At 51.9% G+C, this 15,952-nt stretch overlaps 1 protein-coding gene across 1 annotated transcript in view; it reads left to right on the top strand.

Moving 5' to 3' along the window:
• Positions 1-15,952, top strand: part of myo10 (myosin X) — a 200,360-nt gene that overhangs the window by 71,791 nt on the left and 112,617 nt on the right. The gene's annotated exons all lie outside the window — the stretch shown is intronic.

Below are 15,952 nucleotides of genomic sequence, written 5' to 3'. Positions count from 1 at the left end.
CCACCTCTGACTAAAGAAATTCCTCCTCATCTCCTTCCGAAAAGAACGTCCTTTAATTCTGAGGCTGTGGCCTCTGGTCCTAGACTCTCCCACTAGTGGAAACAGGATCACCCCGTACACCCATACTAGTGTACGGGGTGATCGTTATGGGTGCCAACTATCTCACTCCCAAATAAGGGTCAAGGAGACGTCAACGCCCCGCGCCCCACGTGATCTCACCCAGCCAGTGGCCACGTGCTCCTGCTCCACCAATGGTGGCCCATTGGGCCGGGAGCCGGGTTGCTACGCAACATTAGACAATAGACAATAGACAATAGGTGCAGGAGTAGGCCATTCAGCCCTTCGAGCCAGCACATCCATTCAATGCGATCATGGCTGATCACTCTCAATCAGTACCCCGTTCCTGCCTTCTCCCCATACCCCCTCACTCCGCTATCCTTAAGAGCTCTATCCAGCTCTCTCTTGAAAGCATCCAACGAACTGGCCTCCACTGCCTTCTGAGGCAGAGAATTCCACACCTTCACCACCCTCTGACTGAAAAAGTTCTTCCGCAACCTCCGTTAGGCAGCGCCCGGGCCTCCGGAACTACAATGTCCAGACCTAGACTGTCTGGACCGACAGCGCCCGGGCCTACAGTGTCTGGGCCTACAGTGTCCGGGCCTACAGTGTCCGGGCCTACAGTGTCCAAAGGGCCTGTTTCCGCGCTGTGTATCTAAACTAAACTAAACTTTTGAGTTTTCTTCAATTTATACACTAAAACTCTCGTTTGTTTGTTTGTTTGTTCCTGAACAACAGCCAAAACGGTGCACAATAGCGCGACAATTCTAGTCCCACCTTACTCACCGTCGTCCCTTTGGTGCTAATGGAAGACGTTTCATTGAAATCGGTGTTATATTTTTTAAGTTATTCACATTTTAAAGTTTAAATCTATCTCCTAGGGGGGAGTGTGGGAGGGGGAGGGGGGGGAGGGGGAGGGGAGTTGAAGGGGATGGCGTGGGGGTGGAGAGGAAGGGGGGAGGGGAAGGGGGAGGAGGAGGGGGGAGGAGGAGGGGAGGGAGGGGGAGGGGGAGGAGGGGGAGGGGGGGAAGAGAAGGTGCTGCACCAATGCAGAAGATGTTTGGGCCCAATGGGTCCACTTGGTCTAGTCTCCTTTAAAAGAGTCCATGAATCTTTCGCCGAGTTATTACTCACCTCTCCTGTCTGATCGTCTTGGTTTTGTGTCACTCTTACTGTCTGACTGCATTCCTGTGAAGTGCCTTGGGACATTTTACTATATTAATTATGAGTCAGAATGATGAGTCCTGATGATTTTAAGCGATGAATGGATTGCCTAATGTAGACACAAAGAACTGAAGATACTGGTTGTGGTAGGATGGTTCAGTTGCCTGATGACAGATGGGAAGAAACTGTCCCTGAATCAGCAGTTAGTGAAGCAGAGTTGTTTCTGAGCAAAGTGATTCGGGTCTGGTGGAGGGACAAATGCACTATTATTCTCTTGTTGTAGCTGGAAAACTTGATTTTGTAGGAAAGAACTGCAGATGCAGGTTAAAATCAAAGGTAGACACAAAATGCTGGACTAACTCAGCGGATCAGGCAGCATCTCTGGAGAACATGGATAGGTGACGTTTCACAGGGTGCTGGAGTAACTCAGCGGGTCAGGCAGCATCTCTGGAGAACATGGATAGGTGACGTTTCACAGAGTGCTGGAGTAACTCAGCGGGTCAGGCAGCATCTGTGGAGAACATGGATAGGTGACGTTTCACAGAGTGCTGGACTAACTCAGCGGGTCAGGCAGCATTAAACATATAAGATTATTAAGGGGTTGGACACGTTAGAGGCAGGAAACATGTTCCCAATGTTGGGGGAGTCCAGAACCAGGGGCCACAGTTTAAGAATAAGGGGTAGGCCATTTAGAACGGAGAGGAGGAAATCTGTGGAACTCTCTGCCTCAGAAGGCAGTGGAGGCCAATTCTCTGAATGCATTCAAGAGAGAGCTAGATAGAGCTCTTAAGGATAGCGGAGTCAGGGGGTATGGGGAGAAGGCAGGAACGGGGTACTGATTGAGAATGATCAGCCATGATCACGTTGAATGGTGGTGCTGGCTCGAAGAGCCGAATGGCCTCCTCCTGCACCTATTGTCTATTGTCTATTGTCTATACATGATTACAATCGAGCCGTTTGCAGTGTACATATACATGATTAGGGAATAGCGTTTAGTGCAAGATAAAGCCAGCAAAGTCCGTTCAAAGATAGTCCGAGGGTCACCAGAGGGGTAGATAGTAGTTCAGCACTGCCCTTTGGTTGTGGTAGGATGGTTCAGTTGCCTGATAACAGCTGGGAAGAAACTGTCCCTGAATCTGGAGGTGTGCTTTTTCACACTTCTGTACTTTTTGCCTGATGGGAGAGGGGAGAAGAGGGAGTGGCCGGGGTGAGACTGGTCCTTGATGATGCTGCTGGCCTTGCCGAGGCAGTGTGAGGTGTAGATGGAGTCAATGGATGGGAGTAGGAAAGAAAACTGCAGATGCTTATTTAAATCGAAGGGAGACACAAAATGCTGGAGTAACTCAGCAGGTCAGGCAGCATCTCTGGAGAGAAGGAAGGGGTGACGTTTCTGATCGAGACCCCTTCTTCAGTCTGAAGAACGATCTCGACCCGAAACGTCACCCATTCCTTTTCTCCAGAGATGCTGCCTGACCCGCTGAGTTACTCCAGCATTTTGTATCTACCTTCAATGGAAGGGAGGTTGATTTGTGTGATGATCTGGGCTGTGTCCACAATTCTCTGCAGTGTCTTGTGGATACAGGGGTGATCATAAGGTCATAAGTGATAGAAGTAGTATTAGGCCATTCGGCCCATCAAGTCTAATCCACCATTCAATCATGGCTGATCTATCTCTCCCTCCTAACCCCATTCTCCCCATAACCCCTGACACCTTGCTGGACGGAGTGGACCTTTTGGGCTGAAGGGCCTGTTTCCGCACTGCATCTCTAAAGTAAATATATTACCTACACTTAAGGGTATTAGAGAAACAGATGGGTTTTTACACCAGTCTCTGGGCTTGTCTCTGGGGCTGTTAAACAGATGATTAGCGGTACAAGACCACCCAGGAACTCTGTCGATCTGCCAGCTTTATCAGAGGTGAAGCAGGTACGGTAACTGCATTTAAAACACACCTGGACAGTCTTAGACTCAGGGTCGTGAGTCTAGGGTTGCCAACTGTCCTGTATTTGCTGGGACTTCCCGGATTTTGGGCTAAATTGGTTTTAATATTTAAGAAGAAAATAAGGCACATTTTTACACGCAGACCCGGGTTCGATCCTGAATACGGGCGTTGTCTGTATGGAATTTGTACGTTCTCCCTGTGACCTGTGTGTGTTTTCTCCGGGTGCTCCGGTTTCCTCCCACACTCCAAAGACGTGCAGGTTTGTAGGTTAATTGGCTTCTGTAAATTATCCCTAGTGTGTGTAGGATGATGCTAGTGTACGGGGTGATCGCGGGTCAGCAAGGACTCGGTGGGCCGAAGGGCCTGTTTCCACACTGTATCTTTAAAGTGAAGAGTCTAAATTGTTTACATGTGTCTAAAAACTCTTGTGAGAATGTCGGGAGTGACTCAAAACATGGTGGGAAAATTGTGTTCATTGCTTCTCCTGTGTCTGAGCATTAGACACATCATGTCTGAGCAGTGTAGATTACAGGGTGAGACTTTATTTTCATTGGGTTTGCATTGGAAATTCAGTTAGTTTTATTTTATTTTATTTTATCTGCTATCTCAAGGCCGCGGCACCTGCTAGTGTAGTTTAGTTTAGATGTACAGCACGGAAACAGGCCCCTTCGGCGATCCCCGCACACTAACACTAACACTATCCAACACCCACTAGGGACAATCTTTTTACATTTACCAAGCCAATTAACCTACACACCTGCACATCTTTGGAGTGTGGGAGGAAACCGAAGATCTCGGAGGAAACCCACGCAGGTCACGGGGAGAACGTACAAACTCCGTACAGACGGCGCCCGTGGTCGGAATCGAACCCGGGTCTCCGGCGCTGCATTCGCTGTGAGGCAGCGACTCTACTAATGCGCCACCGTGCAGCAGTATTGAATCATTCAGTGTTCTGACTGATTCAACACTGCACAGGGCTGCACGGTGGCACAGCGGTAGAGTTGCCGCCTCACAGCGCCAGAGACCCGGGTTCCATCCTGACTACCGGTGCTGCCTGTACGGAGTTTGGACGTTCTCCCCGTGACCTGCGTGGGTTTTCTCCGGGTGCTCCGGTTTCCTCCCACACTTCAAAGACAAACCTACAGGTTTGTAGGTCCATTTAGTTTAGTTTAGTTTGGAGATACAGCGTGGAAACAGGCACTTCACCCACACAGTCTCTTCCCAGCTGATATCGGGCAACTTCAACAAACCTGAACTACCATCGATGGTTGGCGTGGACTTGGTGGGCTGAAGGGCCTGTTTCCACACTGTATCTCTGAACTAAACTAAACTAAACAAAACATGCATCCCGCTGGTATATTTTGACAGCCTTCCTCACGGTCCACAGATCCACTGCATAATCATCCTCCACTAGGGTTGCCAACTGTCCCGTATTAGCCGGGGCATCCCGTATTTTGGGCTAAATTGGTTTGTCCCGTATTAGGCCCGGGGGGACGCTGTAGGCCCGGATGCTGTAGGCCCCAACACTGTAGGCCCCGACGATGTAGATCCCAACAGTTTAGGTCCAGACACTCTAGGTTTCCGACATTTTAGCTCTGAACAGTGTAGGCCCAGAGGCCCGGGCGCCGCCTGACGGAGGTTGCCTAGCAACCCGCCTCCCGGCCCGGGCGGCCGCCATTAGTGGGGCGGGAGCACGTGGCCGCTGGCTGGGTGAGGGCGTGGTGCGGTGACGTCACCTTGTCCCGTATTTGGGAGTGAGATAGTTGGCAACCCTGTCCTCCACTGATCTATCGATCTCCGCCTCAACAATATCCGCTGGCTTGGCTTCCGCAGCCGTCTGTGGCAATGAGTTCCACAGACTCACCACCCCTCTGACTGAAGATCTGAGGAAAAACGTGCACGACCACAAAGGGTTAAATGACCATGGAGTACTCTGGGAGATGCATTGTGGAGCGCACAAGAGCAAGGTCATTTAATCCAACCAGAAAAGGAAACAGGCCTCATTAGTACAAGCAGAGAAAAGCTGGGCTCAGTGAAGGGCCAGGGTGATGTAAGATTCACGTGCACAGAGTACTAACACGCAGTAAACGGGGCCAGACTAGCAACTGAAATGCCGATGGAGCCGACACTTAAAGTAGTGTTACCCAAGTTTTAGTTTAGTTTCGTTTATTTTTACAGAAACACTTGGAAACGGGCCCTATGGCCCACGGAGTCCACTTAGTACGGGTGTCAGGGGCTGTGGGGAGAAGGCAGGAGAATGGGGTAAGGAGGTTAAGATAGATCGGTCATGATTGAAATGGCGGAGTAGAACCTGATGGGCCGAATGGCCTAATTTGGCTCGTAGAACGTATGAGCTTACACAGAAGGTGGTGGGTGTATGGAACGGGCTGCCGGAGGAGGTAGTCGAGGCAGGCACGATCCCAACATTTTAGAAACAGTTAAGACAGGTACATGGAGAGGATAGGTTTAGAGGGATATGGGCCAAACGTGGGCAGGTGGGACTAGTGTTGGTCGATGTGGGCTAGTTGGTCTGAAGGGCCTGTTTCGATACGACACGATACGATAGAACTTCATTCATCCCCGGAGGGAATTTGGTCTGCCGACAGTCACAACAGGTGTACGAAATCGGTGCAGGAGACAATAGGTGCAGGAGGAGGCCATTCGGCCCTTCGAGCCAGCACCGCCATTCAATGTGATCAACGTAATATATTAAATTAAAAGTGAAGAAAAAGACACAGCCCCTTCACCAGAACGAACAAACATACAAACAATCGAACGCAGGCTTATCCCCTGGGCAGAGGATTCTAAAACTAGAGTGCCCCCCCCCACAGACCGGGTCCACCTTTGTTCTCCCACCGTCCCTCACGGCTACGGTTGCCAACTGACCCGTATTAGCCGGGACATCCCGTATTTTGGGCTAAATTGGTTTGTCACGATCGGGACCGCCCTTGTCCCGTATTAGGCCCGGGAGGGGGGTGCTGTAGACCCGGACGATGTAGGTCCCGGCAGTGTAGGTCTGGAGGCTAACAGAAGTTGCGTGGCAACCCGCCTCCCGGCCCGGGCGGCTGCCCTTGTCCCGTATTAGGCCCGGGGGGGGGGGCTGTAGGCCAGGACTCTGTAGGCCCGGACACTGTAGGCCCCGGGGCCGCTGTAGGCCTGGAGCCCCAGGCACCGCCTCACAGGTGTTGCATAGCAACCCGCATACCGGCCCAGGCGGCCGCCATTGGTGGAGCGGGAGCACGTGGCCACTGGCTGGGTGAGGTCACGTGGGGCGCGGGGTGGTGATGCCACCTTGACCCTTATTTGGGAGCGAGATAGTTGGCAACCCCTACTACCACTACGCCAGCCTCCGTTTTGCTCAGTAAATAGATTAGTCTCCCGTGTCAGTTTTTAAATTGCAACTGCATGACAATAATCTGATTACATCGAGATTGGACACAGGCGGCACGGTGGTGCAGCGGTAGAGTTGCTGCCTCACAGCGCCAGAGACCCGGGTTCCATCCTGACCACGGGTGCTGTCTGTACGGAGTTTGTACGTTCTCCCCGTGACCTGCGTGGGTTTTCCCTGAGATCTTCGGTTTCCTCCAAAGACGTGCGGGTTTGTAGGTAAATTGGATTCTGTAAATTGTCCCTAGTGTGTCGGATGGTGCTAGTGCCCCTAGGTGATCGCCGGTCGGCGCGGACTCAGTGGTCCGAACAGCCTGTTTCCGCAAGGCACCTCTAAACTACCCCGGCCACTCCCTCTTCTCCCCTCTCCCATCGGGCAAAAGGTACAGAAGTGTGTAAACGCACACCTCCAGATTCAGGGACAGTTTCTTCCCAGCTGTTATCAGGCAACTGAACCATCCTACCACAACCAGAGAGCAGTCCTGAACTACTATCTACCTCATTGGTGACCCTCGGACTATCCTTGATCGGACTTTGCTGGCTTTACCTTGCACTAAACGTTATTCCCTTATCATGTATCTGTCCACTGTGAACGGCTCAATTGTAATCATGTGTTGTCTTTCCGCTGACCTGTTAGCACGCAACAAAAGCTTTTCACTGTACCTCGGTACATGTGACCACAATCTAAACTGAACTAAACTAAAAAACTAAACACAGCCCACTGTAGCATCTTCGAGGTCTGATTATCCTATTAAAATGTTTCAAATGCCAGCAGTTTCTGGAGCAAATGTTCCCAGTCATGTGGTATCTGTTGTGATGGATGTAATAAGTGCGGTATGATAAATGATCTAACTTTATTTTTGCCAAACTTCTTTAATGCGAACTTGGAACTTTTGGAAAGACAGGAAGCAGTTTGCATTGTTGAAAGAAAAGATTATAGTTTAATTTAGTTTAGTTTAGTTTAGTTTTGAGATACAGTGCGGAAGCAGGCCCTTTGGCCTACCGGGTGCGTGCAGACCAGCGATCTCCGTACAATAGCACTATCCTACACACACTGGGGGCAGTTTACAACCTTTACTGGGAAAAGCCCATGCAGTCACAGGGATTGCCAACTGTCCCGTATTAGCCGGGACATCCCGTGTTTTGGGCTAAATTGGTTTGTCCCGTGCGGGACCGCCCTTGTCCCGTATTAGGCCCAGGGGGCGCTGTAGGCCCGGACGCTGTAGACCCAGATACTGTAGGTCTTGTGAATGCTGTAGGCCCGGAGGCCCAGGAGCCGCCTAGCAACCCGCCTCCTGGGCTGGGCGGCCACCGTTGGAGGAGCGGGAGCACGTGGCCACTGGCTGGGTGAGGTCACGTGGGGCGCGGGGCGGTGACGTCCCCTTTTGTCCCTTATTTGGGAGTGAGAAAGTTGGCAACCCTACCTTCGGCCCACCGAGTCCGCGCCGACCAGCGATCCCCGTACAATAGCACCATCCTGCACACACTGGGGACAATTTACAATCTTTACTGGGAAAAGCCCACGCAATCACAGGGAGAACATATAAAAACTCTATATAGACAGAACAAGAGCTAGATAGAGCTGAAGGATAGCGGAGTCAGGGGGTTTGGGGAGAAGGCAGGAACGGGGTACTGATTGAGAATGATCAGCCATGATCACATTGAATGGTGGTGCTGGCTCGAAGGGCCGAATGGCCTCCTCCTGCACCTATTGTCTATTGTCTATTGTCTATAAGACAGAACCCATAGTCAGGATGGAACCCGGGTCTCTGGCGCTGTGAGGCAGCAGCTGTATCGGCCCTTAATTTTGTGCTTTGCCCAAGATTGTGTCTCGTCTCGAACTGTGTAAAGGTGTGAGATTCTTGCCTAAAGGGCTGGGATTTGAAATATTAATTTGTCCACTTGGACTGCTGCTGACAACAGTTCCTGACTGCTTCCAGCACTTGCTATTTTGGGATTCCTGCTCCTTAAAATGATTCATACGCCAATCTGCTGAAGCAGGAAACATCAACATCTGTTTCCAATCCGTTCCTGAGAAACATGTTTTGGCAAATGCAATCTTTGCTTCTTGTAACTTTGTTTTTATATATTTTCATGTTATGCCTTGAGATATGTGTTCTGCAGATGGAGATCTTTACTGTAGACTTGTGCGGAACGATCCTAATGACTTTAGACTTCAGAGACACAGCGCGGAAACAGGACTTTCGGCCCACCAATTCCGTGCCGACCAGCGATCGCCCTGTGCACTAGTTCTATCTTACACAGGAGGGACAATTTACAGACCCTGTTATGTTTCTGCTGCCAATTAACCTACAAACCTGCACGTCTTTGGACTAGAATCATGGAGTCATACAGCCTGGAAACAGGCCCTTCGGCCCACCTGACCAGCGATCACCCTGTACGCTAGCACTAGTGTTGCCAACTATTCACTCCCAAATAAGGGACAAGGTGACATCACCGGCCAGCGCCCCACGTGACCTCACCCAGCCAGCGGCCACGTGCCCTCGCCCTACCAATGGCGGCCGCCCAGGCCGGGAGGCGGGTTGCTAGGCAACCTCCGTTAGGCGGCGCTCGGACCTACACTGTCCGGGCCTACAGTGTCCGGGCCTACAGTGCGGACCTACATTGTGGACCTACAGTGCCCGGGCCTACACTGCCCGGGCCTGCACTACCCGGGCCTACAGTGTAGGGGCCTACAGTATCAGGGCCTACAGTGTCAGGGCCTACCGTGTCCGGGCCTACAGTGTCCTGGTCTACACTGCCCAGGCCTACAGTGTCAGGGCCTACAGTGTCAGGGCCTACAGTGTCCGGGTCTACAGTGTCCGGGCCTGCACCGCCCCCCAGGTCGAATACGGGACAAGGGCGGTCCCGTACGGGACAAACCAATTTAGCCCAAAATACGGGATGTCCCGGCTAATACGGGACAGTTGGCAACCCTAGCTAGCACTATCCGACACACTACGGACAATTTACAATTTTACCGAAGTCAATTAACCTTCAAACCTGTACTTTTTTTGAGGGTGGGAAGAAGAAGCCATACTTGAACCTGGCGGTCATGTTTTTCTGTCTCCTGTACCTTCTTCCTGATGAGACGGGTTCAGTTGAGTTTATTGTCACGTGTACAGAGGTACAGCAAAAAGCTTTTGTTGCGTGCTAACCAGTCAGTGGAAAGACAATACATGATTACAATCGAGCCGTCCACAGTGTACAGATACATGATAAGGGAATAATGTTTATTGCAAGGTAAAGCCAGCAAAGTCCGATCAAAGATAACCCAAGGGTCTCCAAAAAGGTAGATAGCAGTTCAGGACGGCTCTCTAGTTGTTGGTAGGATGGTTCAGTTGCCTGATAACTGCTGGGAAGAAACTGTCCCCGAATCTGGAGGTGTGCGTTTTCACACTTCTGTATAGGTTTGCCAATTTCCTCACTCCCAAATAAGGCACAAAGGGTGGCGTCACCGCCCCGCGCCCCACGTGACCTCACCCAGCCAGAGGCCACGTGCTCCCGCTCCACCAATGGTGGCCGCCTGAGCCGAGAGGTGGGTTGCAACTCTCGTTAGGCCATGTCCGGGCCTAAACTGTCCAGGACTACAGCGGGCTACAGTGTCCGGGCCTATAGTGTCCAGGCCTACAGTGTCCGGGCCTACAGTGTCCTGGCCTACAGTGTGCAGGCCTACAGTGTCTGGGCCTACAGTGCCCAGGCCTACAGTGTCCGGGCCTACAGTGTCCTGGCCTACAGTGTACAGGCCTACAGTGTCCGGGCCTACAGTGTCCGGGCCTACAGTGTCCGGGCCTGCAGTGTCCGGGCCTACAGTGTCTGGGCCTACAGTGTCCGGGCATACAGTGTCCGGGCCTACAGTGTCCAGGCCGACAGCGCCCCCCCGGGCCTAATACGGGACAAGAGCGGTCCCATACGGGACAAACCAATTTAACCCAAAATACAGGATGTCCCGGCTAATACGGGACAGTTGGCAACCCTACTTCTGTACCTCTTGCTGACGGGAGAGAGGAGACGATGGAGTGGCCAGGGTGCGACTGGTCCGTGAGTCTGAACAAGGGTCTCAACCCGAAACGTCACCATATTCCTTCTCTCTAGAGATGCTGCTTGAACCTCCTTGATTATGCTGCTGGCCTTGCCGAGGCAGTGTGATGGTAGCAGTGAAATGAGCAAAAACAGAACTGTACGCCGTGGCATCGGTTTATTATTGTCACGTGTACCGAGATACAGAGAAAAACTTTGTTTTGAGAGCTGTGCAGTCAAATCATAACATACATGAGAACAAACAAGCCTCACACCAGCATAACTTGTAGAGCAGAGAGAAAAACACCAGAGTGGAGAATACAGAGTCACAGCAACAGGGTCTGTGGTGGCCAGGGTTGCCAACTATCTCACTCCCAAATAAGGGACAAAGGGTGATGTCACCGCCCCGCGCCCCACGTGACCTGTACCCAGCCAGCTGCTACGTGCTCCCGCTCCACCAATGGCGGCCGCCTGGGCAGGGAGGCGAGTTGCTATGCAACCTCCGTTAGGCGGCGCCTGGGCCTAGACTGTCCGGGACTTCAGCGGCCCCCGGGCTACAGTGTCCGGGCCTACAGTGTCCAGGCATATAGTGTCCGGGCCTACAGTGTCCAGGCATATAGTGTCCGGGCCTACAGTGTCCGGGCCTACAGTGTCCGGGCCTACAGTGTCCAGGCATACAGTGTCCGGGCCTACAGTGTCCGGGCCTACAGCGCCGTCCGGGCCTAATACGGGACAAGGGCGGTCCCCTACGGAACAAATCAATTTAGTCCAAAATACGGGATGTCCCGTCTAATACTGCACAGTGAATGGTAGGGCTCTGAGGAGTGTTGTAGAGCAGAGGGATCTAGGAGTGCAGGTAGATAAGGTGGTCAAAAAAGCTTTTGGTACATTGGCCTTTATCAGTCAGAGTATTGAGTATAGAAGTTGGGAGGTCGTGTTGCAATTGTATAAGACATTGGTGAGGCCGCATTTAGAGTATTGTGTTCAGTTCTGGGCACCATGATATAGGAAAGATGTCAAACTGGAAAGGGTACAGAGATGATTTAAGCGGATGTTGCCAGAACTCGAGGTTCTGAGCTACAGGGAGAGGTTGAGTAGGATGTGTCTATTCCCTGGAGCGCAGGAGGATGAGGGGTGATCTTATGGAGGTGTACAAAATCATGAGAGGAATGGATCGGGTTAGATTTTGTTGCCCAGAGTTGGTGAATCGGGGACCAGAGGACATGGGTTTAAGGTGAAGGGGAAAAGATTTAATAGGAATCTTAGGGGAAACTTTTTCACACAAAGGGTGGTGGGTGTGTGGAACAAGCTGCCGGAGGAGGTAGTTGAGGCTGGGACTATCCCAGTGTTTAAGAAACAGTTACACAGGGATATGGATAGGACAGGTTTGGAGGGTTATGGACCAAGCACAGGCAGGTGGGACTAGTGTAGCTGGGACATTGTTGGCCGGTGTGGGCAAGTTGGGCCGAAGGGCCTGTTTCAATGCTGTACCACTCTATGACTATGCAGTTCCTAGTGTCAACGTATACTTACTTAGTAGGTAACAATGGACACGGATGAAGATCCCTTCAGCCCAACTCATCCATGCTGACCACGATGCCCCATCTACACTAGGCCCTAGGGTTGCCAACTATCTCACTCCCAAATAAGGGACAAGGTGACGTCACCACCCCGCGCCCCACGTGACCTCACCCAGCCAGCGGCCACGTGTTCCCGCTCGACCAATGGCGGCCTCCCGGGACGGGAAGGCGGGTTGCAACGCAACCACCGTTAGGCGGCGCCCGGGCCTCCGGGCCTAGACTGTCCGGAGCTAAAATGTCGGAAACCTAGAGTGTCGGGACCTAAACTGTCGGGACCTACAGTGTCCGGGCCTACAGTGTCCGGGCCTACAGTGTCCAGGCCTACAGTGTCCGGGCCTTTAGTGTCCGGGCCTACAGTGTCCGGGCCTACAGTGTCCGGGCCTACAGTGTCCGGGCCTACAGTGTCCGGGCCTACAGTGACCGGGCCTACAGTGACCGGGCCTACAGTGTCCGGGCCTACAGTGTCCGGGCCTACAGTGTCCGGGCCTACAGTGTCCGGGCCTACAGTGTCCGGGCCTACAGTGTCCGGGCCTACAGTGTCCGGGCCTACAGTGTCCGGGCCTTTAGTGTCTGGGCCTACAGTGTCCGGGCCTACAGTGTCCGGGCCTACAGTGACCGGGCCTACAGTGTCCAGGCCTACAGTGTCCGGGCCTACAGTGTCCGGGCCTACAGCGCCCCTCTGGGCCTAATACGGGACACGGGCGGTCCCGTATGGGAAAAAAACAATTAACCCCAAATAAGGGATGTCCCGGCCAATACGGGACAGTTGGCAACCCTAGTATGGGGATCGCTGGGCGGCACGGACTCAGTGGGCCGAAGGGCCTGTTTCCCTGCTGTGTCTCTAAACTAAACTTTCCCCTCTCACCTTAAACCTTTGTCCTCTGGGCAAATTCTGCAAGGGTTACAAATCAGTCTTTCAAATTGCCTTTGATTTTGGGAATGGGCTCGTTTTAACAAAAGGTCAAACGACTTCATTTATATAATGAAATGTCAAGAGCTAGGCGAGGTCTGGAACCAGCTGAAACTCTTCATTAATTCCTAACTCGTGTTCGCTCGCTCTCAACGATGGAACACAAGAAGCCATTATCAGAGGCAGCGAGCTTACTGGTTATTTAAAACACTCAAATTATTCCACGTGATTCTATTTTGCTGTGTTGACTGATACAAGTAGTGTGAGCCAAGAGAAAGATAAGAACGTTTCACCAACAGTTTAGAGATACAGCGCGGAAACAGGCCCTTCGGCAAACTACACTAACGCGATCCTACACACTCTCGGGACAGTTTACATTTACACCAAGCCAATTAACCTTACAAACCTGTACATCTTTGGAGTGTGGGAGGAAACTGAAGATCTCGGAGAAAACCCACGCAGGTCACGGGGAGAACGAACAAACTCCGTACAGACGGCGCCCGTAGTCAGGATCGAACCCGGGTCTCTGGTGCTGTGAGGCAACAACTCTACCACTGCACCACCGTGCCGCCCAAAGTGTGTAGAGATACACCATGGAAGCAAGGTTTACCTGAGGCAGCGTGAATTGTTGGTGATGGAGTCGATGGTGGGGGAGTGTGGTGTGTGTGATGGACTGGGCCACATCTACAATGGTGGGTAGTGTGGTGTGTGTGATGGACTGGGCTACATCTACAATGGTGGGGAGTGTGGTCCGTGTAAGGTTGCCAACTTCCTCACTCGCAAGTACGGGACAGGGTGACACCACCGACCCACACTCCACGTGACCTCATCCAGGTGGCCCGGGCGGCCGCCATTGGTGGAGTGGGAGCACGTGCGGCTGGGTGAGGTCACGTGGGGCGCGGGGCGGTGACGTCACCCTTTGTCCCTTATCTGGGGGTGAGGAAGTTGGCGACCCTACTAATACGGGACAAGGGCGGTCCCGTACGGGACAAGCTAATTTAGCCCAAAATAGAAACATAGAAACATAGAAAATAGATGCAGGAGGAGGCCATTTGGCCCTTCGAGCCAGCACCGCCATTCAATGAGATCATGGCTGATCATCCACAATCAGTAACCCATGCCTGCCTTCTCCCCATATCCCTTGATTCCACTAGCCCCTAGAGCTCCATCTAACTCTCTTTTAAATTCAATTCACTCTTTTAAAGTGAATTGGCTTCCACTGCCATCTGTGGCAGAGAATTCCACAAATTCCACCTCAGTTTTAGTACGGGATGTCCCGGCAAATAGGGGACGGTAGGCAACCCTAGCTAGGCCCGTGTGACGGACTGGGCTACATCTGTAACTCTGCAGTGCCTTGTGAGCCTTGGACAGAGCTGTTCCCACACCAGGCTGTGATGCCACCTGACAGTATGTTAGGAATTGTTCTCGTTTAACCAGAGTGCAATTCAATGATTAAACAAACACCCACGTTCTCAGCCACGAGGAAGACTTGTACAAATAAATCTCCTTCCATCTTCCCATCCCCCTGTCCCGGAGGACATCTCCAGTGTAACCACACCGTCTGCCGTGCTGGCTCCCACTGTTTGGACTTTTACATTCCAAGCATATTTTCCAAGGCATTTAAAGTTCTACGCTTCCTGCCCTGTTGAGTGTAACTTTCATTGTGATAGAGTCATAGAGTGATAAGGCACAGAAACGGGCCCTTCAGCCCAACTTGCCCACACCGGCCAACGTGCCTCATCTACACTAGAGAGCGGTCCTGATCTCCCATCTACCTCATTGAAGACCCTCGGACTATCTTTGATCGGACTTTACCTTGCACTAAACGTTAGAAGGATGAGAGGAGATTTTAGAAGGATGAGAGGAGATCTTATCGAAACGTATAAGATTATTAAGGGGTTGGACACGTTAGAGGCAGGAAACATGTTCCCAATGTTGGGGGAGTCCAGAACAAGGGGCCACAGTTTAAGAATAAGGGGTAGGCCATTTAGAACTGAGATGAGGAAAAACTTTTTCAGTCAGAGAGTTGTGAATCTGTGGAATTCTCTGCCTCAGAAGGCAGTGGAGGCCAATTCTCTGAATGCATTCAAGAGAGAGCTGGATAGAGCTCTTAAGGATAGCGGAGTCAGGGGGTATGGGGATAAGGCAGGAACGGGGTACTGATTGAGAATGATCAGCCATGATCACATTAAATGGCGGTGCTGGCTCGAAGGGCCGAATGGCCTCCTCCTGTACCTATTGTCTATTGTCTATTGTTACTCCCTTCATCCTGTATCTGTACACTGCGGACGGCTTGATTGTGATCATGTATTGTCTTTCCGATGACTGGTTAGCACGCAACAAAAGCTTTTCACTGTACCTCGGTACACATGACAATAAACTAAACTGAATTAAAGACAGGCATTATCATAGCATGTAAAAGGTATGTGCAGTCATAGAGTGATACAGTGTGGAAACAGGCCCTTCGGCCCAACTTGTCCACACTGGCCAACATGTCCCACCTACACTAGTCCCACCTGCCTGCGTTTGGCCCATATCCCTCCAAACCTGGCCTATCCACAAACCTGTCCAAATGTATTTTAAATGTTATAGTCCCTTAAATTTTGTTATAGTTTGGACAGGTTCATGGATATGGGTGGCACAGAGTTGCAGCCTAGGGTTGCCAACTGTCCTATATTAGCCGGGACATCCGTATTTTGGGCTAAATTAGTTTGTCCTGTATGGGACTGCCCTTGTCCCATATTCGGCCCGGGGCACGAAGTAGGCCCGGACGCTGTAGGCCCAGACGCTGTAGGCCCAGACGCTGTAGGTCCGGACGATGTAGGTCCGGACAGTGTAGGTGCGGACAGTGTAGGTTCAGACAGTGTAGGCCCGGACAGTGTAGGTCCGGAC

The sequence above is a fragment of the Rhinoraja longicauda genome, chromosome 2 (assembly GCF_053455715.1).
Source record: "Rhinoraja longicauda isolate Sanriku21f chromosome 2, sRhiLon1.1, whole genome shotgun sequence".
In the NCBI taxonomy this organism is placed as follows: Eukaryota; Metazoa; Chordata; class Chondrichthyes; order Rajiformes; family Arhynchobatidae; genus Rhinoraja; species Rhinoraja longicauda.
Note: the sequence above shows the minus strand (reverse complement) of the source record. Positions and strands in the feature narration are given on the sequence as shown.